General features: G+C 41.3%; 1 protein-coding gene across 2 annotated transcripts in view; it reads right to left on the minus strand.

The window, feature by feature from the left end:
* Nucleotides 1-26,658, minus strand: part of HHAT (hedgehog acyltransferase) — a 306,476-nt gene that overhangs the window by 27,272 nt on the left and 252,546 nt on the right. The gene's annotated exons all lie outside the window — the stretch shown is intronic.

Genomic DNA, 26,658 nt, shown 5'->3' on the forward strand with positions numbered 1-26,658 from the left:
AATGAAATATGGCCTTTTGTAGCAACATGGATGGAACTGGAGAGTGTTATGCTAAGCGAAATAAGTCATACAGAGAAAGTCAGATACCATATGTTTTCACTCTTATGTGGATCCTGAGAAACTTAACAGAAGATCATGGGGGAAGCGACGGAAAAAAAAAAGGTTAGAGAGGGAGAGAGCCAAAACATAAAAGACTCTTAAAAACTGAGAACAAACTGAGGGTTGATAGGGGGTGGGAGGGAGGCGAGGGTTGATGATGGGTATTGAGGAGGGCGCCTGTTGGGATGAGCACTGGGTGTTGTATGGAAACCAATTTGATAATAAATTTCATATTAAAAAAGAAAGAAAGAAATGAGCCTAGGACTGAGAGTCAGGAGACCTGGCCTCTAGTTCTGGTCCAAGTAAATTTACCTCCCTGGGCCTCAGTGTCCTCTTCTCCAAAATGGGAAACTTAGGCCAGAATCTCTCCTCCAAGATCTTTTTGGATCTAACTTTCCACAATTCTATGGCTTGTGCAAAATATACTAGACTGTCTTGCATTGGAGGGAAGGTGAACCAGAGACCTCTGAATTTCCAAATAATTCTTCAAAAATGCCCATATTTTCAGCTCCAAATATCACAAACAAAAATTAACTTCTTTATGGCATGAGCATTTCCAGAAGTATTACAACTCATTCATGGCATATGAATATATCACTTTCCACGAGTTCTAAACACCACTGGTTCATCTAATGTTTCCAGAAGCTTCTGCAATTAGCTCCGTTATATTTAAATTCTGCCCACTAAATTGAATAAGATGTTCCCTCTTCTCTTGCAACAAAGCTGTCTGGTTCAAAAAAATAACAGAGCCAACACGGGACAACAGGAAAGCTGCACTGTGCAGGCAGGTGGCTCATGTAAAAAACCCTCATGTGATTCATTTCCCAGGACTAACTCGTGATCGACTCCAACTCTGCATCTTCACCTACAACTAGAATGTTACAGCGATGGCTTACAAAAGATGAAGTAGCGGTTCCCCTTCCACACAAGTATGTTCTAGAAGGTTTAGAATCTATCAGCTAATACCAATATATACAAATAATTCATTTGCGATTGATCAAAGACTAGCACTAACCATAAGATTTATACTTTTTGTTTCCTAAATAAATCAAGGGATACACCAGTATTATAGAGATGTCAGTTCTCACCAAATTTATACACATATTCAATGTGATTTCAATCAAAAGTCAACTAAGATGTTTTGTTTTGGGGTTGTTTCTGTTTTGTTTTGTTGTTACAGAAATTGGTAAGATGTTTCTTCAATTTTTTATGGAAAGCCAAAGATCCAAGAGTACCTAAAACAAGCTGAGAGAATGATGGCAGGGAAATTATATTACAAGCAACAATAATTATAAAACTTCCTTAATTAGGACAGTACAATGTTGACTCAGGAGACAAACCATTGGACATCTGATTTATGATAAAGATAGCACTGCACATCAGTGGGGAATTGATGGACTTTTCAGTGAATGTTGATCTTTATACCATACATAAAATTAATTCCAAATAGAGTATAAATCTAAATAGGAAAGGTAAAAAAAAAAAAAGAAAAGATAAAGCTTCCCAAAGATAATATAGAGTGATATCTTCATGATCTTGGAGTAAACAAACATTTCTTAATGAGGACACAGAAACCACTAACAATAAAGGAAAAAACTGAGAAACAGGACCTAATGAAAATGTTAAATACCTACATATCAAAAAACATCATTAAAAGAGTAAAATATGGAAGTTATAGAGTAAGAGAGAACATATTTGCAATACACAAAACCAACAAAAGACTTACCTGGAATATATAAAGATTATTTATAAATCAAGAAGAATAAAGCAAGTGACTCAATTTTTGTTAATGGTCAAAAGACTTCTAAGGGCACTTCTCAAAAGAGAAAATACAAGTAGTCAATAAACATACGTGAAGATGCTTAAACCTTAGTCATCAAGAAAATGCAAATTAAAATCATGATGAAATACCACACACACACACACACGAAGAACTAAAATTAAGAAGATGGACAATTCCAAGTTCCAGAAAGGATATGTAGCCACTGGAATCTTTCATGTATACTGGTTAGACAATAAATTGGTGCAACCACATCAGAAAACTGGTGACTTCTACTGAAACTGATCACACACATATCCTAAGACCCAGCAATGCCATTCCTGCATCTGTACCCATAAAAGTGTGGCACGTGTGCACTAAAAGACATGTACAAGATTTTTCAGAGTAACATTATTTGTAAGAGCATTAGTCTAAAAGCAATTTAAAAAGTCCATCAATAGTTGGATAGACATAATTATAGTATATTCAGACAATGGAATAATACAGCAATAAAAATGAATAAACTATTGCTAGACATAATGATACTGATGAATCTTTCAAACATTATGTTGAAAGAAGCAAGACACCAAAAAGAAATATAGTCAGCTCTGCCAAAATGTGATGTATATGTTCCTAAAGATCACCACACTATGCAAAATCAAGCAATTAAAACCACAGGGCTTAGAAGATATTTACAAATGACATATCTGATATAGGGCTAGTATCTAAAATATATAAAGAACTTATACAACTAACTCAACCCTCAAAACAACAAATAATCCAATTAAGAATGGGCAGAAGACATGAACAGGCATTTCTCCAAATAAGACATACAAATGACCAACAGACACATGAAAAGATGCTCAACATCAGTAATCATCAGGGAAACAGAAATCAAAACCACAATGAGATATCACCTCACACCTGTCAGAATGCCTAAAATCTAAAACACAAGAAACAACAAGTGTTGGTGAGGATGTGGGGAAAAAAGAATCCTGGTGCACTGTTGGTGGAAAGCAAACTGGTAGAGCCACTGTGGATGAGAGTATGGAGGTGCCTCAAAAAATTAAAAATAGAATTATCATATGATCCAGCAATTACACTACTGGGTATTTACCCAAAGAATACAAAAACACTAAGTAAAAAAGATATATGCACCAGGATGTTTATGGCAGCATTATTTACAATAGAAATTATGGAACCAGCCCAAGGGTCCACCAACAGATGAATAAATAAGTGGTATACACACACACACACACACACTGAAATATTATTCAGCCATAAAAAGAATGAAATCTTGCCATTTGTAACAACCTGAGTGGATCTAGAAAGTAAAATGCTAAGTGGAATAAGTCAGTCAGAGAAAGACAAATACCATATGATTTCACTCATATGTGGAATTTAAGAAACAAAACGAACAAAGAAAAAAGAAACAAACCAAAAACAGCCTCTCAAATATAGAGAACAAACTGATGATTACCAGAGGGGAGATGGATGGGGAGTGGGGGTTAAATAGGTAAAGGGGATTAAGAATACGCTTATCATGATGAGCACCGAGTAATGTATAGGATTGTTGCATGACAGTATTATATATCTGTAAGTTATACAATATTGTATGTTAATACTGGAGTTAAAAAAAAAACTAAGGGTTAAGGAAAAAAAAAACATAAGGGCATAGAGTTAAGGGCATAGTATTCAAAAACTTTGTCAGTGACACATAAAAGTAAAAAAAACAAATCTAAGGGATGCCTGGGTGGCTCAGGTGGTTGAGCACCCAACTCTTGATTTCCGCTCAGGTCAAGATCTCGCATTTCAAGAGACCGAGCCCCACGTCAGGCTCTCCTCTGTCAGAGAGGAGCCTGCTTAGAATTCTCTCTCTCTCTCTCTCTCTCTCTCTCTCTCTCTCTCTCTCTGCTCCTCCCACACTTGCCCTCTCTCTCAAAATAAATAAAACACTAAAAAAAGAAATCTAATAATATTGGTAGCATGGATTTACACATGTAAAATTGTTAAGAAATGAATCAAGTACTAAAATAATATTTGTATTTGCAAAGTAGGTTTCCTTATTGAAGTGGACATAAAAAACCAAAGGGGGCACCTGGGTAGCTCAGTCAGTTGACTCTTGATTTTGGCTCAGGTCATGATCTCGAGGTTCATGGGATCAATACCCACATCAGTTTTTGTGCTGAGCACGGAGCCTGCTTGGGATTCTCTCTCTCTCTCTGCCCCTCCTCTGTTCACACGTGCATGCTTGCACTCTCTCTCCCCCAAATAGTAAATAAACTTTAATAGTAATAAAAAAAAGAAGTGGATATCAGAGGGCTGCAGCTTGTGGGTAATCATGGAGTGATGGAAGGAGGGTTACCTGATGCTGGACGGAGTGTTGTAATACAGGATGTGGATGGGTGTGGTTCACAATGAGGAACGGAAGCAGCTGGTAGATGTTTGAGGTGTGTGCATGTGCGTATGTTCTGTACTTCTACTGGGCTCAGTTCAGCTGGGTGCAGTTTTCTGCATTCACCTAGGGTTTCTTGAAGACAAAACTACATATAAGCAAACACTCAACTGCATTATGCTCAGATTGCTCCCTAAGTAGTAATCATGATGAAAGTGAAATCCACACTTTCAAAAACAAGCAGTACTGCTGAACTGATAGTACCTTATTACTCTATTTAAATAAAGTCCAAACACAGAAAATTCACCCCTGACATTAGATATCAGGATGCAGATTACTCTAGAGGGGGTTGTAACTAGAAAGGATCACAAAGAGAAACATCTATAGTGCTGGGTATCAAACAGGTGTGTCTACTTTGAAAATTCATCATGCTGCACACTTAAGGTTTGTGCACTTCATGTATATGTTTAAATAAAAGTTCCCAAAAAAAGGCATGTTACATTAAAAATCGAAAAACAAGATCTATGCCTTTTGGGAAAGCTTCCTGGGCCTTGAAGATAAATGATGAGGTTTTCCTACCCCACTGGATAGACATTAAGTTCCTTCCCAAGCAAGTATACTAATCATCCATACTTATGTCACAAACATTTATATAGCTCTTCTCATGCAGCGTTCAGCAGTCCATCATTCACACCCTAAAGAAGAACAAAGTAGGATTCCTAAGTTACCAACTCCAGACAGGTACTTAGCAGAAACCCCAGCATCTTCCTAGCAGTGAAAAAGGAGCTAGATGACACAACTTCGAGTCTCAGCTCTGCCATTTCCTAGCTGAGTGGGTCTGTCAAGTCACTTAACTAAGTTCAAGCTCCCTCACTTACCTGTAAATGAGAATAATAATTCTGCTCAATCTATATTACAGGGCTGTAAGCAATGAAAACGCTTTTCAAAATGTAAAGAGATATATATTGTAGGATACAATTAAGTATTTCCTCTCCCACGTTCAACTGAAATTTAGTTGGTCTCCTCCCATGTTGGTGTAGGTCAGCAATATCTTGGACATCAAGACTCCGAATAACAAGCATGGCTGGCATCACCTAAGGTTTTCTTTTTTTTAAATACAGCCCCATGTGTAATGAGGGGTTCCACAAAAGCATTTAGATGGTGATGGTGGTGAGCATTTGGTGCTCAGATGGATTTAGGTCTTTGTGAGAAAAACATGTGTCCACACAGCATTTTGATGTATGTTTAGATCTAGAGGCATTTTTAAAACTTCCTCTCCACCTTACTGGAGTCAGCCGTCAGTTATCTGTGTGGAGTCAAGACTTTTCATTACAGCTGACACTGCCCCCACTCCACTCTCTGCTGCCCTGGTCATTGTCTTCCTAATGCTCTTCCATTTTAATCTCCTAAAATTCAAGTTCTGTTTTCCTTATCAAATCAAGCAAATTGAAGAGGCTGCAAAATCTGATATCTAATAATATGCCTCTAAGCCCAGGTGCTGATTACTTGGATATGTTACAGTTTGGATTATCTGTACCACCAGACATCTGAAAGTTACCAAGAGCTGTTGGGTCCTTGTAGCCTTCAAGAATCTCAAAGCACATTATAGATTCTACCCACTAAACTCAGTGGGAGAGACACACACACAGAATAGTGTTTTCTTCTTCTTAGCCATGGTGCAACAAATCTAGGCTTGAAGAGATTGGCACTAGCAGGGCACTTGAAGGGAAACTAGAAATTTCCCATATTGTTAAGTAATGCTGGAACTGAAAGATCAATTATGGGAAAGAATCTCAGGGTGATAAAAGGTGCATTTCAACCAGAATCACTAAAGATGTTTACTGAAATACAGATTCCTGAGTACCAACCTAGACTTACTGAATCAGAATCTCTTAGAGGTAGGGGCTCAGGATTCTGCATTTTATTTTAAAGTTTATTTTATTTATGGAGAGAGAGAGAAGAGAGAGAAAGAAGAGAGAAAGCAAGGGAGGGACAGAGAGGGAGAGAAAGAGAGAATCCCAAGCAGGTTCCACACTGTCAGCATGGAGCCCAACATGGGGCTCGATCTCAGGAACCATGAGATCATGACCTGAGTCGAAACCAAGAGTCAGATGCTCAACTGACTGAGCTGCCCAGGAGCTCCATGGGTTCTGCATTTTAAATAAGCTTTGCAAGTGATTCTGATGAGCATCAAGTGTGGAAACCATACTGGAGGTTGAGCAAGAGAACAGCTGACATCATACTGATTAATGATGACACAAAGGGGAGCAATCTCATCAAGAAAGCTGTGTTAGACCAGGTCAACCTTGAAATCATTCAACATTGTGTTAATAATGAGAAATGCAGCTACCAGGCATCATGCATGGAGCCACAGACAGGAGGCAGGAGAGAATGTCATACATATTTAACATTGAGTTGTCACAGCAAATAAACAAAACCAGAAAATTTCCTACATACCATTCTGAGGGCTCATCAGAGGTGAGATGTGGCCCAGGTGTTCCTGCTACTTCAGCATGCCCCCGGCTATATATACAACTAACCCCCGACTCGTGTGCATCCATCTGTTTACTGGATGGATTGATAAAGAGCATTTCCTCTGCAGAGCTTGGCAAAGTCACATTACCAGGCATTGCAACTCATAAGGACACTAGAAATGCCAAACTACCATGATGAAAAACAGGGACTAGCATGGTTCCTGGACTTTAGCAGATGACCAGTGAATAGTTTTTGGATTTATAGAGTGAAGTAGGAAAGAGACAATGAGATGGAATGATATGGGAGGATGGAAGGAAGAGTAAACTGATAGAAGGAAGGTCAGGTGAATGGACAAATGGACAGATGAACAAATGGATTAATGAACAGGTAGAATAACTATGCCAGACCAATTATCTTTCAGCCCCAAAATAATTTTTAAAAATTACTGAGATGTAATTATAATACTTTAAAATTTGCCCATGTAAAGTGTATAATTCAATGGCTTTTGGTATACTCAGAGTTGTGCAACCATCACCACAATCAATTTTAGAATACTGTATCAGCCCCTTCCCAAAGAGGACCCCATGCTCATTAGACATTACCCTCTAAAACCCCATCCCTTCCAGACCTAAAGCAACCATTAATTTATTTTTTATCTCCATAGATTTACCTATTCTGGATATTTCACACAAATGGAATCATATCATATGTGGTCCTTTGTGATCGGCTTCTTTCAAGATTCATTTATGTTGTAGCATGTACCAGCACTTTATTCCTTTTTAGTGCTGAGTAACACTCCATTTTCTAGATTATACCACATCTTATTTACCTATTCATCAATTGATGGACATATGGGCTGTTCCCACTTATTCCATTATTATGAATAATGCTGCTATGAACATTCATGTATAATGTATATAATTTGTGTAGATCTATATTTTCATTTTTGTTGGGTATATACCTAGGAGTAAATTTCTAGGGTAATTGTTTAACTTTTTGAAGCAGTTCCAGACTATTTTCCAAAATGTCTGCTTTCTACTATATTACATTTCCCCAGGTGGTGTATGAGGGTTCAAATTTCTCCTCACCAATACGTAGTTTTCATTTTGGGCTTGTTCATTTCTTATTACAGCAATCCTAGTGGTTGTGAAGTGGTTATCTCATTATGGCTTTGATTTGCATTTTCCTGATGGCTAATGATGCTCAATACCTTTTCATGTGACTATTGGTCATCTGTAGATCTTCTTTGGATAAATATCTATTCAATCCATTTTATATTGAGTTATGTGTCATTTCATTATTGAGTTGTAATAATTCTTCATGTATTCCAGATACAAATTATCAGATATATGGTTTGCAAAATTTTTATGGTTGCATTTTTACTTTCTTGATGATGTCCTTCAAATCACACACACAAAATTAATTTTGATGATGTCCAACTGATCCATTATTTTTCCTTTTGTTACTTGTCTTTTGATGCCATATATAAGAAATCCTCAGATAACCAGGGTCACAAAGATTTGCCCCCAAAAGAATTTTGTAGTTTTAGTTTTTACACATAGGTCTTTGATGAATTTTGAGTTAATTTTTGTATATGATATGAGGTAGGGATCCAACTTCATTTTTTTGCATGTTGAATATCCACCAAACTATTTTTGACAGAAGAAAAGGGGCCATGTGAGTAGAATAGCATTAATATAATAATATTACCAATAATGAGCTACCATTAGTAAGGGCTGTGCAGTTTTATATTTATTATTACCTTATTTAATCTCCACAGTCACCTACGAGGTGCATATTTTTCTTAATATACAGCTGAGAAGCTGAGTGTTAGTGTATCTTGTCCAAGGTCCCAAAGATGGTAAATGATTCAATTGTGTTTGACTTCAGAGTCCTTTACCACCATTCTACACTACCACTAAAACACAACTCTCAGTGGGGCACCTGGGTGGCTTAGTCAGTTAAGGGTCCAACTTCAGCTCAGGTCATGATCTTGCAGTTTGTGGGTTTGGGCCCCACATTGGGTTCTGACAGCTCAGAGCCTGGAGCCTACTTCAGATTCTCTCTTTCTCTCTCTGTCCCTCCCCCACTTGCACGCCCTCTCTCTCTCTCTCTCAAATATAAACAGTGTAAAAAAAAAACAAAAAACCACAACCCTCAGAAATTAGGAGATTTCTCAAACACACCTACCTTCTTATAGCAATCCAATATGAATTCATGTATCAAGAATTTATATGATGCCTTCTATTTATATTTGAAGCATTTGATCATTTCTTGGATGTTTTAAATGGTATGTCTGACTCAAAGGAAAATCAGGATTTCTATAGAATTTAAGAAAGACTTCTTTTTCCGGCAATGGCAGGTAAGTTATTTGGACTAATTCTCCCTGGAATTGGAAGTAAAAAATCTCACCAGAAGAAAAAAAAAACAAAAGTAAAATTGCTAGATAAATACTTTATTTTTTTCAAAAGGCTGGCAATGTTCAGCACAACAGTAAGGAATTTCCTGGCCAAAATCTAAGAAAAAGTGAGAACCAAGGGAGACAAGGGAAGTTCTTTAAAAAGTTTTTTTGTCATGGGGCGTCTGGGTGGCTCAGCTGGCTAAGCATCCAACTTCAGCTCAGGTCACAATCTCACAGTTCGTGGGTTCAAGCCCCACACTGGGTTCTGTGGTGATGGCTCGGTGCCTGGAGTGTGCTTTAGATTCTGGCTCCCTCTCTCTCTCCACCCCTCCCCCACTCACACTCTGCCCCTCTCTCTCTCTCTCTCTCTCTCTCTCTCTCTCTCTCTCTCTCTCTCTCAAAAATAAATAAACACAAAGAAAAATTTTTTAAATGTTTTTTTCATGAGAAAATGTTGTTTTTCCAGATTGTGATACAATATTTGGGGTAAGATAACAGAAATAAAATTCCAGGCTGCTAAAAGTAGTGAGTCTAATAGCAAACCACAAAAGCATATTAGATTAGGGCCTAAAAAGGAATCAAATCACCTATTGGTTAATGGTGAACCAGAAGTAAACATAGCCTCTTTCTTCAAGACAGAAGAAGAAGTGAATCTCTCCCTAAAAAAGTATAACCATGAACCAGTCCTATCTGGTATCCATCAAATATAAGCACAAATTTTGTCTGGAGGAAGGTACCTTTGTAGTGGACCACAGGAAAAACCCACATATAATCACATAAGACGATGATCAGCACACAAAGATAACCAAGCATACAAGGAAAGAGGTGATATCAGTAAGACCCAGCACAAAAAGAAGACAGTACATATAAATACAGATTTAATATATTGAAAGTATCAAACATTGATTATAAAGCAATTATACTCACTACATTTAAGAAACAAAAGACAAGGGATGCCTGCGTGGCTCAGTTGGTTAAGTGTCCAACTTCGGCTCAGGTCATGATCTCCCAGTTCGTGAGTTTGAGGACCACATTGGGCTCCACACTGACAGCACAGAGACTGCTTTAGATTCTCTGTCTCCCTCTCTCTCTACCCCTCCCTCTCTCTCTCTCTCTCTCTCTCTCTCTCTCTCTCTCTCTCTCAAAAATAAATAAACATTAAAAAAGGAAGAAACAAAAGACAAATCTGAAAATATCTGCAGAGAACAAGAAACTACAATACATAACCCTTCCAAATGAATTTGGTCTTGGAAAAAGTATTAATTCAGGTAGTCTACTGAACAAGCTGCTTATCTCCACAAAGACCACCTCTTTGTCTTGGCATTTTCCTCAGCACTTGCATATTCCCTCAAACTGCAGAGGCAAAGGAAAGGAAACAGAGAAGTCTGTAGAGGCCATTTTTTCTTCAAAACTACAAAAGCAGCAGATAAACCTCAAGTATTTTTGTCTATCTCAGGCACCAAAACCATTAAACTATAAATATTATGAAGACCTAGGTAATTCCCTAAAATCTTCCCTGGGAGAATTCTGAAGATCTCTTCTGTCTTTCCTATCCTTTGACACTCAGCATCCCTTGTCATCTCTCACATAGCTTCCTGACTGGCCTCTCTGTTCTAAGCACTGCTCTTCTAGAAACAGCCTCCACAATTACCTCTACGTAGATCTTTCAAAAAATGAGAATCATGGTACTGTCTTGCAAAAATCTTTCTGTGACCCTCCCCTCCCCAGCCTATTAAGGATGAAGTCCATACTCTGTACCTAAAAAAGCAAGTACCTAAAAAAAGCTCCTACCTTTTTGGTGTTCTCTGGTGCAACCAGCCTATTCATCAACATCACACCTTGCATCTTTCCTGCCATGATCCTGAGATGCTTAGACTTTGTTCAGTGTGCAATTTTATGCCTTCATGGCTTTGTGTATGCTGTATCTATCCCTCAAGTCTGGTACTTCTCATCGTTGAAGCTCACCTCTGATGTCCAACCTCCTCCATGATGACTTTCTCACTCAGAATATAAAGTTAAGCATTCACCTCTTTGTTCCCAAAGCACTTATCAAAACTGGTATGTCCCGGGGCGCCTGGGTGGCGCAGTCGGTTAAGCGTCCGACTTCAGCCAGGTCACGATCTCGCGGTCCGTGAGTTCGAGCCCCGCGTCAGGCTCTGGGCTGATGGCTCAGAGCCTGGAGCCTGTTTCCGATTCTGTGTCTCCCTCTCTCTCTGCCCCTCCCCCGTTCATGCTCTGTCTCACTCTGTCCCAAAAATAAATAAAAAACGTTGAAAAAAAAAATTAAAAAAAAAAAAAACCTGGTATGTCCCAAAGCACTGTTGCACATTCTTCCACAACTGATTACCACTGTATCCTACGCACTCGGCATAATGACCGGCAGGAATATAGGGAGGCCCTCTCCTTCAAGCATTTTTCTATGTAAAATAGATCTTAAGCCTCATTCAGACTCACTTAACCACTGTGCCTCTTTTTCCTGAATCACATAGTCTGAGATGTTTCCCAATTTCTTATTTCCTTACTCTATACTTTTGCTTCTTTTAGTAAAATCTTTGCTGATGCAATGCAAAAGGTATGATCCAAGTCTCTAGTGATCTTGTTGGGGAAGCCACCAAGTGAGGAAAGTAATCAAGACTCAAGCTTCAAATATGATAAAAGTAAGTGATAGGTAACTGTAGACATGAATAGAATGTTAAGACCAGACCAAAAGCAATTCTTTTATGTTGAAAGTTACCTGGTGTCTTCTAGCTTAGTAAAAACACAATGACATTCCTAGGAAAGGTGTGTTTCCCCAAACAGGCCTATATGACCATCCACTGGCTATTTGCCATTTGAAAGTCAGCACACAACAGTGCCCGTTATGTCGTCTGACATTTTTTGATTGTGTGTGATTGACAACCTTAAGAATATAAATGATCCGCTCTTATACATTGTAACAAATGTGCTCAAAAACCTGCTCACCTAGGGGATTCAGCTTGGAACAAAGGTTATGAAAGTGGTCCCATCTACCCAATGTGTAAAGAATAACTGAGGAAAGGGAAATCAAGCGAAAACCCATGTTCCTGAGTCATAAACTGGGTGGCCTGGCCTCTCCCAAGCAAGCCAGATACACCTAATGCTCTCTGGTGTTATAACAGTGTTATAACCGCTGCCTCAGCCCTCAGTTGTCTGTTTTCTTCTCCCTCTAAAAGCCACAGGTTTTAGGTAACTCCCTTTGCTACCTACTCCTAATCCCATGAAGATGTCTATCAACATAGCAAGACAATCACCTTTAAGACAAAATTTTAGATTTCCCTTTTGCTTTACTGATAGGTGAGTCAGTTTTTTTCCCCCAAGGTCACATGAAAGCACCACTAGAAAAAATAAAGAAAAGTCCTGAGACATGCTGCCTAGAGATCTAAATAGGGCTCAAATTAGCAGCTGCCTCCTTCTCTAGGCAAGAGCTGGCAGCAGCTGGAGTGTGACAATACTCAGAGGAGAACAGAGGGGAGCAAAGGGGCACTGCACTGAGGGACAAAGGATTCAAGCCTCAGGACCGCTGGATGCTGGGCCACTTCCAAGTGGGGCGGTCCATCCTGCCTGACCTCCCAGGAAGCCTCAGTGTGCCCCTTGACACGGGGTGACATATACTTCCAGACCAGCTATTTCTATCTGCTGCTTCCGGTATAATCAGCATCATGGGTTAGAGAAGGACACATGAGAAGATAAATATTAAGCACAGATTTAACTTGAACCTAACTTGAAGAGGGTGCTTCTGACCTTCTAGTTCTGGACTTATGTGTTGAACTGCTCTGTTTCTTTGGTGGGGGGGGGGGGTGGGGGAAGAAGTCACTGCCAACCCATCTGAATACCTTATCCCACCACCTTCCTGCACCACACATCCTATGTGAGTTTCCCAAGGTTGCCGTAACAAAGTACCAAAAACAGAACGGCTTAAACAACAGAAATTTACTGTCCTAGTTCTGGAGGCTAGAAGTCTGAAGGCAAGTTGTTGGCAGGGTCATGCTCCCTCTGAGGCCCCTAGGGGAGGTTGCTTCCTTGCCTCTTGCTGCTTCTGGTGGTTCCAGGCTTCCATGGCACGTGGCAGCACAGCAGCAGCCCGTCTTTACGTGGCCATCTTTTCCCTGTGGCCTCACCTCACCTTCCCTGTGTGTGACTGTCTCTGTACCCACATGTCCCCAGTTTATAAGGACACCAGTCACACGGTACTCCCTTTGTCATGTCCTCTCTTAGCAGGTCCTCTTGTAAAGAATACTCCTCAGCGGCAGGTAACGTGAATAGCGTGGCGGCTGGTGGGCTGCAAGAATTTCAAGTCCGTAAAGAGAAAAGTGGTCCAGATGAGGCTCGAATGCCTGTTGACACAAAGCTCTGACCCTTTAACTATACTAAACAGGTGCTCGCAAAACAGGATTCATTTTTTTTTTCTGTCCTTATTTCAAGACAACGAACAAGTTTTCCTCAGTAGTTTTCATTCTCATTCACTGAATATCCATCGGAATACCTGACTGCCTTAATTACACTCAAGAGAGGTGACCACAGTGATGGACAGAACTCCTGAGGCAAGGAAAGCCCCCTGGATTCCACTTTCTGATCCCTACTGCAAACAAACAAAAAAAAAACACAACCAGCCCACGCTGCTGCCTCATGCTGCATTTTCAGCACTACATGAGGTAGCACAGGCGTTCAGCTCTTAATGACAGTCGTGCTGAGGTCACTTTATTTCTCTGGTAATTCAGATAGCATGCCCAAATAAAATGATCTCCTTCCCCTGCTCTCCTGGTCCGAGTAAGGGTGATTAGTATGAGAAACGGGCCATGAGCAAGCTAACACAGTGCCTGAGTAAGGCTGCCAGAGGGAAAACCAACACCCGAGGACTGACGCGTCAGGTGAGCAAGAGTCCTTCACCAAAGGGGCAGACTTGGTATAAAAACACTTCACTGCAGGGGTGAAGACCAGCTGGCGGCCAACCCAGTGATGGCCACGGGCTGGCCTATCAGCCCAAGAACCTGGAAGTGTGCCCCCTATCTCCTCCCTCCGACCCCCTGTGATAAGTACCAGGAACAGAGCCATGAGCCAGGCACCGTAGACTGTGTTCCCACAGTGGGACCCAGAGATGCTCTGTGGTGAAAACAGTGGTTGCCTATCTTGATGCAGACCTTGCAGAGGGAAGAAGTGAGAGGACAGCACAACATAAAGGATGGGGGATCTGCACTCAAAAGTGAGTGACATGCACCTGGTGTCTCTGTTTACTAGCTGTGTAATGACAAACAGGTTTCTGACCTCTCTGAGTCTCAGAGTTGTAACGTGACAACATCTGTCTGAACTCTCTCGCAGGATTGCCAAGAAGATCAACTGAGCTGGTGAGGCGAAAACTACTTAAAAATGAATAGTTAGAATACCAACAGTAGATGCTAAAAGGCAGTAAATCACATTTAGTCAGAGCACCCAGAAACGTCTGAATGCCAGGCAGCCTAGACATCTATGCAAAGCAAAGGAATACTTGCTTGGTAGCTGGGCTTTGGCCTCACACCCTGAGCAGAACTCCACATGGCCAGGCTGGCCCATGGAGAAGCTCCTTTAAGTTAGACCATCCTCAGTGTCCCAATGTACCAGAAAGTCACAGTATGGATAACACACCTGCATGCATGTATATACAGACACACACACACACACACATACACACACACACACACACACACACACACACACACACACACACGTCTTTGTTTCACTGCAGAGTAGAGCTGGCCTAGGCCTCTCCTGCCCTTCACCAGCCACAACAACTTCTGGATAGGAGTTATTACATGGAGGGCAGAGAAAGCCTCTTCAGGGGAAAGAGGGAGAAATGGCCACAAGAGAAGTGGTGGCCAAGGGGAGAGATGGCAAAATGGGACCAGTGCGATTCCTGTTACCTGTCCAGCCTCATTGGATCATCTCAACAGTCACGCTGTTGGGCCAGCTCTCTGTCCCCTCTGAAAATGCAACTGAGATAGGTTGCAAAAAACGCTCACACTCCTTGACATGCCTGTATCAACATCTCTGCAAAATGAGCATACCGCTCCTCCTATCAGGGGCTGGGGTCTATGTCCCCTCCCCATGAATTTGGGCTAGCATTATGACATGCTTTGGCCAAAAGACTGCAGCAGAAGGGAAAGCGTACCAGTTCTGAGCCTAAGCCTGAAAGTCATTGCATACTTTCTGCTCTCCCTCTTGGACTGTGATGACTGCCATGTGAACAAGCCTGGGCCAGTCTGCTGGAGGATAAGGAGCCAACGTGAAGCAGACCTGACTTAATCAATTCATCCCAGCCAGGGCCCCAGAAATGTGAAAACCCAGTGAAGATCAGCAAATCCAACCCATGGCTGACCCACAGATGTATGCCTGAGACTGTCCTAGACCAGCCATTCCCCAGCTGACACTGACTCATGGGCTAAATAAGTATTTCTTCTTTTAAACCATTAACTTTGGCGGTGGTTTGTTATGCAGCAGTGGCTAAATGACACATGCTAACCCGGACAACTATTCTCCAGTCCAGTCTAACACTCCTTTCCTCTGGGCTAGAATAAGGACTATGGAGTAGGACACGAAGGACAGTGACCTTCTTTTCCCTACAGGGCACTAGTCTTCAAAATGGGTTATACATACCACTAGGGCTCAAGCAGGACTTTCCAAAGTATAAGTTTAGAATAACTGATTTCCAGATCCTCAATTCCACATATATATTTAGATATCCATTCTTATATATCTTATATATCCGTGTATACATATCTCCATTCTTCTCTAAAATTTAACCTAAGGTTAAGGTTCTCCTTTCCCCTATCCTTTATCTACCTTACAAAGGAAAGGTAAGCTTTTCCCCCATTGTTCTGTTAACCTCAGGATATTATTCCAGGGTGTAAAACCCTCAAGGGAATTGATAAAACATTCTGTGAAACCATCCGGCAGTATCTGCAAAAGCTGGATATGTGCATAGCGTGTGAGGCAGCAGTCCTATTCTCAGGTATACACCCAACAAAAATGTGTACACACCTTCACCACAGGTCATATATCTGACTCGTGGTGGGAGCTAATAGCTGCTACGTTTGTCAACAACAGAACGGGTAAATGAATTATAACATGTTCACAAAATGGAATACTTACAGTACTAAGCACGAAAAATCCATAACCACACTCAAAAATATGGATGATTCTCTTAATGTGATATTGAGCAAAAGAAGCTAGACACAAAAGAATGGACAGAATGCATTTCTGCTTATATACACACAAACAAGCTTCCTGACAAAAAGCTATGCATTTAGAAGCCAAAATAGTGGTTACCCAAGTAATTGGCGGAGTCATAAGAAGGGAGTTTTAGGTACAAGTTATACGTGTGTGTTCACTTAGAGAAAATTCTTATGATATATACACACTTCTGGGTTATGGTATATTTTAACAAAAAAAAAACTTTAAAATAGTCAGAGGGACAAAATAAAGGGATAATTACATAATTCCTTTACTCAAACAACCAGAAATTTCTACAGTATCCATCTCAAGAGAAATGCAATTCTAATAAAATTTTACTTTTTATGTTTAATAATTACTTATCATTGGTATTATCTTTGTGCTCCTTTGAGTTATGCACTAATAATTATAATGATAACTCAACCTAGGAGAAAATGTTTACATTTCTAGACTTATGGCAATCAAAAAGTAAACAAACAACACAACAATGCTACAAAGAAGTAGGGCAGCTGAAAAAGGAAATAACTTTTAAACAAGAGAAAATTCTGTGGGAGAAATGAAATACAAATAGATCAAGGAAATAACATTGTGAAAAAGATCTTGCTCATATATAATTTTTAAATGTTTATTTATTTAGAAAGGTAGAGCATGAGAGCAGGGAGGGGCAGAGAGAGAGGAGGAGGAGAGAGAGAGAGAGAGAATCCCATGAGCCCAATGTGGGGTTCAAACTCATGAACCGATCTTGAAATCAAGAGTCGGACACTTAACTGACTGATCCACCCAGGTGCCCCTGTCCATAAATATTTTTTAAAACATGATGGTGGATAGCAAATCACTAAATTTTTTATAATCCATACTATCTAAAGGCATCAGGTTTATTTTTAAATGTCAATATTCATATTATAGCAAAAATGAGATCTCTTATACTTTTATTTAAATTTATAATAGAAGAGTGTAGATGCCTACATTATAAAGTGTAATAGTGTACACGATTTTTCAATACAGTTTCTTTATTAGGGGGAACAAAAGCCAAAAAGAGTTATAAGAAAAAAACGGTTCAGTATAAAAGAATCTCCCCAAATATCCTTCCCTTAAGATTCTGTCAGGGTGGTATGTTCTATCTACATTATTTAGGTTAATCTACATTAGTCAGGATGTTTTTGGTTATAAGTGACAGAAACAGAAAAACAACCAAACTGGACTGTCAGTCAGTGAAAGGTCTGATATTTTACCCCTGCTTGAAAACAACAAATCAGCCTGTCAAAATTTCAGGGATGCTGGCAGAAGACATGAGACTCTTGGGTCAGAGACAAAGGACTCGGCTTTATTACTCACAGCAATAACAGCAGCAAGAGCATTTGTGCCATTTCCCTGAGCCCCACATCCCACAATGCAGTGCAAAGAGGGCCAGGGGATGCCCGCACAGGCAGTGAGTTACATCATAGGAGATAAACCCAGGCTTAGGAAATGCAAACACTTTACAATGGGCAGTAAGCCTGCCTGACCTTTGCCCCAGAGAAGGATATTATCTTTATTATACTGAATGGTAAACAAATACCCTCTACTTTGGAGAAAGATACTGTTTCCATCTTCCAAAGATGTTTGCTATACAAACATTCTTGGAAATATGGTCTGAAAGAGAGTCAAAAGATCTACAGAAACACAAGAGAGTCCTGAAGAACTGTCTCACAGCATGAGTTGAGAAAAAACAAAAAAACAAACCAAAAAAAAAAAAAAAACAAACAGCAAGGAACTCCTGTAACTGAAAAGTAACAGACAAGTTGGCTTCAAGGACGCCTGGATCTAGGGGCTTAAAAATCTGTGGCAGTGAGTTGTCTCCAAAACACAGCATCCAACATGTAGCTCTGCTTTCCTCGGAGCTGGCTTTCCTTGCTACCTGGCTCTCACTGGTGGTGGCAAGAGGGCTGCCAGCAGCTCCAGCCCGATGTTCTGACACCTCCGCAATAGCAAAGGAAAGAATGTTTTTCCTTCCTGACAGTTCCAACAGAAACTGGCCAGTCCCGGCACATGTTGAACCCTGAATCTTAGGTGCAAGATGTGCCCTACCAGAATGGCACAGAATGAGAGTGCGGTGGGAGAGGTTTGCTCCCAGAGAATGGGGGACTGAGCTGAGCCGGCAAAGCTACAGCTTTCTCCTATACTACTCCCTAAGTACCCTGAAGATACCAAACCTCACAAGTACACTTTTTTGAAATTCAAGTACCACTTCTTTTTACAGGCTGATTCTCATTTTAATGAAGCTAGCAGCATATCCAATTTGCTATTTTATAATCAAAGCTCTTTAGGAAGAGGCTATCTCATCAGTGCCACAGGAAGAACGTTCTGTTCGATAGTGATTGTGACCGTATTGTGCTATTCCAGGCTAAATAATGGCTCCTCCAGAGATGACCACACCCTAACCTCTGAAACCCACGAATATTACTCCACCTGGCAAAAGAGACTTTGCAGATGTGACCAAGTTAAGGATCTTGATATGGGAAGATTACCCTGGACTACCCAGGTGGGCCTGTTGTAACCACGGGTTCTTTGTAGGAGAGACACAAGGAATCAGACAGAAGGCACAGTAATGACAGAAGTAGAGGGACAAAGGGAGGGATTTAAAAAGGAGGAACGTCAGCCATAAGCCACGGGGTGTAGGTGGCTTCCAGAAGCTGGAAAAGGCAAGGAAACAGATTCTACCCTAGAATCTCCAGAAGAAACGAGTCTCGCCAACACTTTGACCTTGGTCCAGCCATACTGCTTTCAGCTTTCTGGTCTCCAGAACAGTAAGAGATAAATTTGTATTGCTTTAAGCCATCAAATTTATAATCATTTGTTACAGCAACTACAGGAAACAAATGCCAGTGGTGGAATAAAGCAGGTGGTCACTGCCCAGTGCAATAGTAAACAGAAACACACCAACAAAGGGTCCTGCCTCATGAAAGAATTTGTTCCAAAGCTGAGACACCTGGTGATGATGGCTTTGCAGAATTTCCTTCTGGTACAAAATGTTACTGAATCCCATATTACATATTCTTAAGTTTTAACGCTTTTTAATAATGCTCAGTAGTGACTGGAAAAGACAGTATGGTAAAAAAGGGTCCCTTGGCTACCGATGCATAAGATAAAAACTAGCAGAGTTACCATTTTGGACTTTATCCTTGCATAAGGCACCAGTTCCAGAAGAAGTGGGTTAAGGCCAGTGCCCTCCCCTTTTATCTTTATCTGGCATGTGCTGGCACAGCTGGTGTGGAACTATTCCTGCACCCGTAGCGGAAGGTATAATAGTAACTGTGATAAGCAGTCAAATAAATTAATAACATAAATTCCAGGATGCGTGGTTCATTTCGGAAAGCAAACATGTCCTGCAACCCCAAGAGATTTCTTGGTTTGGGCCTTACAGTACAGGCTTACGAATCCCGCTACAGATATCCTTTTATATATTGAATATATTATCACATGGTGAGCAGTTATATATATATATATATATATATATATATATATATATATATATATATAGTTAGAGAATAAATGGGACTTAGATTTTTAAAATTATTTTGGTTTGACTTTAATTTCTATTTACATATTGGTAATATGCTTTTTTCCTCTTGTCCCCCATTTTATTGAGATATGATTGACATATAATATTGTATTAATTTAAAGTGTATAAGATGGGGCATCTGGGTGGCTCAGTCAGTAAGCATCCAACTTCAGCCCAGGTCATGATCTCAGGGTTCATGAGTTTGAGCCCCGCATTGGGCTCTGCACTGACAGCTCAGAGCCTGGAGCCTGCTTCCGATTCTGTGTCTCCGTCTCTCTCTGCTCCTCCCCCATTCAAACTCTGTCTCTCTCTCAAAAATAAATAAACATTTAAAAAAATTAAAGTGTATAAGATAGTGATTTGATTGTAATATTCCTCTGCATATCACCCTGCATATATATGATTGGGGGCATGTAGATTAGGGCCAGCAAGAAGTAGAGATTTCAAATATTATATGCTAATAAAACAGTAAAAATCAAAATTATTTTTATTTGACTGTGTCTAAGTTCTACTAGTCTTTACCTGATATTCTATGTAAAGACCGCTTTAAAATGTTCCCATAGTCCATACAACTCTTTGCAAATGAATCCACAGAAACTCCTGGTTAACAGGAAAAAGTTTCCCACAATCTTACAGAAAGTAGTATTTAAATGTACTATGATTCAAATTCCTTTCTAGATATTTTAAAATCCTCTCAGCTTTAACATAACCCCAGGCGCACTGCTGGATAAGAACTCCCACTCACTGTTTCTCATGTCCTATACCTAGTGACTTGGCCTGAAGTGCTTTTTAAAAAACCCATGTCCAAGCCATCTGGGAGACCATGTGGCATAGAGTAAAGATGAAACCAAGACATCTCTAAGTCTTGAAATTCAGATTCCAAGAATAGCCATAAATGGACCAATGTGTAACCATGGATGAACCTTATAACCTATATCTACAAACAACTTTACCACGAGTACGATGGGTGGGAAGCCCCTGCTCCTCTAACTAACTGTTCTACAGCTCGCCCAGGACCCAGTGAGGCAGAAGCAGGATCGATCGGAGCAACAGAAACTCCCTTTGAAGGTGACGGCTAGCGAAGATGGCGAGACAAAGTAATCACAAAGGAAGGCCCCTGAGACACTGACTTCTGCCCCCTGTCTTCTCTCATCAAAAATGAAATTTCAGTCCCAAGAACTTAACAAGATGTGAGGGGAATGAGTTTCTATCTAGCCACAGCCTTCCAGAATTTCCAGTGTGATACCCCAGTTCAGCTTTAAATAAAATGCCTGTCCAGAGCCATTTGAGTCAGGAGACAAATAAGTTGCCTGGACAAGCTAGTAATCAGGGAGGAAATCTACTTTCTCCTTTCTCAGCTAGAAATAGTAAGCAAATATGGGGAGTGTAAAGGTTCTGACCTGCATAAAAAACAAAACAAAACAGAACAAAAAACTACTAGTTCCTCTCTCATTGCAATCTGGAAAAGAACCACATTCTCCTTGCCTTGGCGCAGGGCCACTCCAGGAACTAAGTGTTGAGATGGAGTTTGCCAAATTAGATCAGGCAACAAAAGGAGGGAAACAGGTGTAGTGTGCGTGCGTGTGTGTGTGTGTGTGTGTGTGTGTGTGTGTGTGTGTGTGTGTTTGAGTGTGTTTGAGTGTGAGCGCGTGTATGTGTGATGAGAAGTCAGGCAGAAGAATATTTGGTGGATACCATGTCCCTATGAAATTTCTGTCACTGCAAAACCCTAGATGCAGGATCTAGGTCCCTCCCTCTTGGGAAAGGATTAGGTCCCTTTTTTACAGAGTCCCTGCCTACTGCTGACAAAAGCAAATGGACCTTCCAGAAGCAACACCACCTTGCACACAAACATTAATAAAGCTCTCAGCCCCTCAAGGCCAGATATATTCCCAATGTACATCCATCCCCTCCGAACACAGGGCACTGCCAGCTGTAGCAGGACTACAGGGCACCGCAAGGATGCTTGAGACACAATTGCTTTATGGAGCTTGGTCTTGCAGACTTGGAGTTATAACTCACTGATATTTCTGAGTTAGAGAGCAGTCATCATCTGCTTGTTCAAGAAATTAACTTATACTTCAACGTCAAGGATTTAAGACAGGAGAAAGCTCTTTCCATCAACAGATGCTTTTGAAGGCCAAAGAGTTATGTAAGAAGCAACCTGAGTTTGCAAAGCATGCAACAGCAGAGCCCCCTAGAGCAGGCCCGGGGACCAAATCCCCAGAACACATCCTTCTCAGATCCCTGGATCCAGCTAAGCTCCTTAAATATATGAGGCCTAAACATTCACATTCCTCAAGCTGCTTGAAGTAAATTTCAATAGCACAAGTTTGGGGACTTTTGGTTTTAAAGGCAAAGATATAGATGATTTCCCGTAATTAATTGAACATTACTTCTCCAACCCCTGCAGCAGAGAGAACACCCAATAAAAATGGTGTGTGATGCCTTGAGAGGGCCGCTTAGCATTCCCATCTGCTGGCTGACATCTTCCGATTTCCTGGCAGTAGGGCAGTGTGCCTAGCAGAAAGGGCAGGGTCTGATTTTACAGCCTGGTGTTACCAGCCGCATAGAGACCAGGCTAGAGATTTTTACATATGCTACTAAAATAAGCTTTGTAGCTTAAAGCAAACAGACCCATGCCAAAATCCAAGGAACTGGAGATAGGGGGATAGTGACCTTAAGCCAACATCTCCAGGCTAACTGTGAGGTATTTCCAGGCACATCAGCGATGTGGGGAAAGGGCTCCCTGAGAACTAGCGAAGCTGTATCCTCTCAGCCCCTTCTCTGGCAGAGGGGGGGTGGGATTTGCAATCTCCTCTACAATCCCCATCCTCAGATGCCTGGCTGCCCCCTCCCTGCCCTTCCAGGACTCACAGAGGCAAGATCTGTTGGAAGGACACCCATTACCACTTCCTGTATCTCACTACAGCAGGGCCCAGCCCATCAAGGTGCACAGGGACCAAGTGTGTTACCCTTGGGGAAGGGCCACCTTCCCATTCAACCTGGAAATCTAAATACTGAGCTTGAACTCTCTGTCCCCTCACTCTCTCCTGTCTCATGTTCTTCAGTGAGTAGGGGTGGGTCTCAGAACAGCAAACTCCATTGGCTGAAGAAGAGGCCAGAGACAACCAGGGTCTCAATGTCCTGATTCATTCATCAGCTGATACATGTGCAGGTCAGCAATCCTGTATCTGAAACCATTGGGAGCAGAGGAGTTTCAGAATTCAGATTTTCTTAATTTTAGAAAGCGAATGTAACACCCCCAACAGAGTTATGAGGAAACATCCTACAAACTCATTAGTACTTTTTTGTACCCAAACATGAATATTCATACTACTGTTCTATCAAGTCAATCAAATGAGTTATGAAGTAAAATCCAGAGGTCTCAAGGATGGGAGATTTGGCACCATCTGCTTTAGTTTCCTCCAGGAGATACTGAAATTCACTCAAAGACCCGTAGTGGGGAACATGCAAACAAGGGAACTGCCAAGTCCCCAGTAGACATCCCCTGCCTCAGGAGGCCCATGGGACGGACCAGCTGGGATGGGACCAGGCTGACTTAAAGACTCTCTGACACAGTAAATGCCTTCTAAGCTGAGCCTCCCTGGCCTCAGAAACCAGAGAAAAATGCTTCCACAGAGCCCTCCATATTTGGAGATTGGGTCTCCAGGACTCAGGCACCTGGCTCCAAAGGTACAACATAGATCCAGTCAAAGGCCATAGCAGGACCCGCACGACAGAAGCAGACCGGTTTTTTTTCTGAGCCCTGACCCCGGGGCGCCTGATTTTAGTTCCACAGGGTGCAGGGCAAAGCATGCCTTCGAGAAGCAGTAAGAACATCTTATAACTGTGATCTTTCCTCCGCCACTTTACGTGCCGGCATAGCCAGATCACACCGCCCACTCTGCTCTCTTCTCACTCTGTGCCTGCTGCCTGGGGACATGTATCCACCCACCGTGGCCTCACGTACCTGTGTGCCCTTGACTCCCACAGTTCATGTAGTCCAAACCTCCCCAACTGTAACCCACATCCAGACAAACACTTGATTACTGAAGTATAGTTGACATACGATGTTGTATTAGTAGTTTCAGAGGCACAACATAGTCATTCCACAATTCCATACACTGTGCGACGCTCACCACAATAAGTATAGTTACATTATGGCACCACGTACCATTATTATATTATTGATTATATTCCTTATGCTGTACCTTTCATGTCTGGAACTTACTTATTTTATAACTGAAAGTTTGTACTTCTTAATCCTCTTCACCTATTTCACCCCCCACCCCATGTCCCTCTCCCCTATGGCAGCCACCAGCTCTGTGTATTCACAAGTCTGTTTTTGTTTTTATTTTTTTTTAATTATCAATATTATTTATTTGTAAATTCAAAAAATTCATTTTTCCCCCTTTGTTAGAGTACAATGTTTGTAAATGAATTATCACAGGCCATAGCATCATAATCATAGTGATTGTGGAAGGGACTGATGGCTTTAAAATCCATGACCTGGTAATTCCATAAATTTGTGTTAGCTTTTGTATTTTGACTAAATGAAACTGAATGTTAATATTCACAAGTATCATTCATTTTGACTCTTGAATACTCAGGGCTTTCTTCTTTGCCTTATCCATCTATATTTATTTGATGCAGAATTACTTTAGCAAAAATTTAGCTTTTATGTATATCAGTTGATCATTTCTACCGCTATTCCATGAGCTACAGTTTTCCTTGGAAAATCTCAACCTCAATATCCAACCAAAGAATGTTATTTCTTGCATGCTTATTGTAAAAACCAAACTATTTTTTTTTATTCTACATGTAAGTAAAATCATATGGTATTTGCCTTTGTCTGACTTACGTCACTTTGCATAATACCCTTCACGTCCATCCATGTCACAAATAGCAAGACTTCATTCTTTCTATGGCTGAGTAATATCCCATCACACATACATACCACATCTTCTCTATCCACTCATCTATTTACGAACACCTAGGTTGTTCGTAATCACCAAACACCTTGGTGATTGTAAATAATGCCACAATGAACATAGGAGTGCACGTATCTTTTTAAATTAATATTTTCATTTTCTTTGGGTAAATTTTCAGTAGTGGAATTTCTGGATCATATGGCATTTCTATTTTAATTTTTGAGGAACTGCCATACTGTTTTCCACAGTCCAACTCACATTTTTACCTGCCCCTTGGGCACCTCCAGGTTGCCTCATGTACTGTCTCCTGCTGTGCCATAACCTACGAATACCTGTGCACTTCCCCACATCTCCCTCTCTTGCACTTGGGCCGGTCACGTGACTGGTTCCGGCCAATGGAATGTGAGCAGAAATGCTGTGCGTCACCACTGGCGGGGATATTTAGTACTTGTGTGTCATCCCCATGTGGTCTTCTCCTCCATGATGCCAGGCCAAGAAAGTAAAGAATCAACATAGAAACATTCTAGGTTCTGGAGTCACTGCCTGGAAAAAGCCACTGGACCCACAATGAACTGTGAGAAGAATAAACTTCTACGGGAAAAGATTACTGAGAGTTCAGAACTATCTGACAGAGCAGCTAGTGTTAATTATTCCCACACACCTGCCTTCTCCAGGTGCAAGTTCCTACTTGCAGCTCAAAACTCCAATTCAATTGCCACCTTCTCTGTGAAATCCAGTTTTTGCGGGAAGGTAAGCCACTCCATCCTATGACCTACGGTAAGTCGCTCATGCATCTGGCACAACTACCTCAGTCTGTGGACACATTTCTGTTTGCATGTTCAGCTCCTACATTTATGTGTGCTTCTTTTTTGTAATGTATTCTCAGTGCCTTGGAAGTGGCAAATACCTGAGGCCTCATTTCCAGAAGCAAAGATCGGAGCCTTCTTGTCCATGTGACCAGCAAGTCCCAAGTCAGCATTTTCCCGAGTCACAGCATCCTTGACGTCATGCTAGGTACTGTGGTTGGAAGCCAGGAAAGTAGGACACTGTCGCCCACCTCAAGGAGCGTGGTTTTTTTCTCGAGACCCTCTGCACCCCATCGGCTCCCATCTTTATTAAAGGACGGCTCCCACTTAAAAAGTACATCGTCTTTTCAGGAACCACCAGCTAAGATAGTTCTCAAAAAGTAAGATCAAAGAGGGGTTTTGTAATGACGAGAGGAAAGCAGAGCAGGGCTCTCTCATGGCCCCTTTGAGCCTGGCTCCCCCAAGCTGCCATGGTTTAGACTTGTGACCTGGCATTCTGGGCTCACGCAGCTGTGCCGGGGTTATTTCTGGTATGAAAAAAGCTGCAGTGAAAGCATCACTGGCTCCTCAGGGACCCGGATGTAGAGATGACAGCCTGGTCATGCAGTCAATCACGTCGTTACCGCCTGGCAAAACTTCCCAGACCAAAGGCACAAAACCATGCCATTGGTCAGGGAAACAGAACAGGGGACCTTGGCTTTTCACACCCAGTAAACTGGTAAAATGTGCACTGTAGGCAGGCCTCATTCTCCCAAGTCTCTCAAAGCCGTGACAAAGCTCTTAGTTCCGGCCTAAGAGCAGTAGGGACCATAAATAAATGATGATCGATTATTAATGCAGTGTTTCCACAGTAACCCCCACAGACCAGCATTTTACCTGCTGGAGGACACCGACACACAACGCTTCCTGCACATTACATACAAGACTGGCCATGAGTGTTGGCATCCCGCTGTTCAGACAAGAACACCTACAACAAAGAGCTGTGGCAAACCTGGGTGCCAAGCCCACAGCTACAGGAGAGCACAGT

The sequence above is a fragment of the Prionailurus bengalensis genome, chromosome E4 (assembly GCF_016509475.1).
Source record: "Prionailurus bengalensis isolate Pbe53 chromosome E4, Fcat_Pben_1.1_paternal_pri, whole genome shotgun sequence".
In the NCBI taxonomy this organism is placed as follows: domain Eukaryota; kingdom Metazoa; phylum Chordata; class Mammalia; order Carnivora; family Felidae; genus Prionailurus; species Prionailurus bengalensis.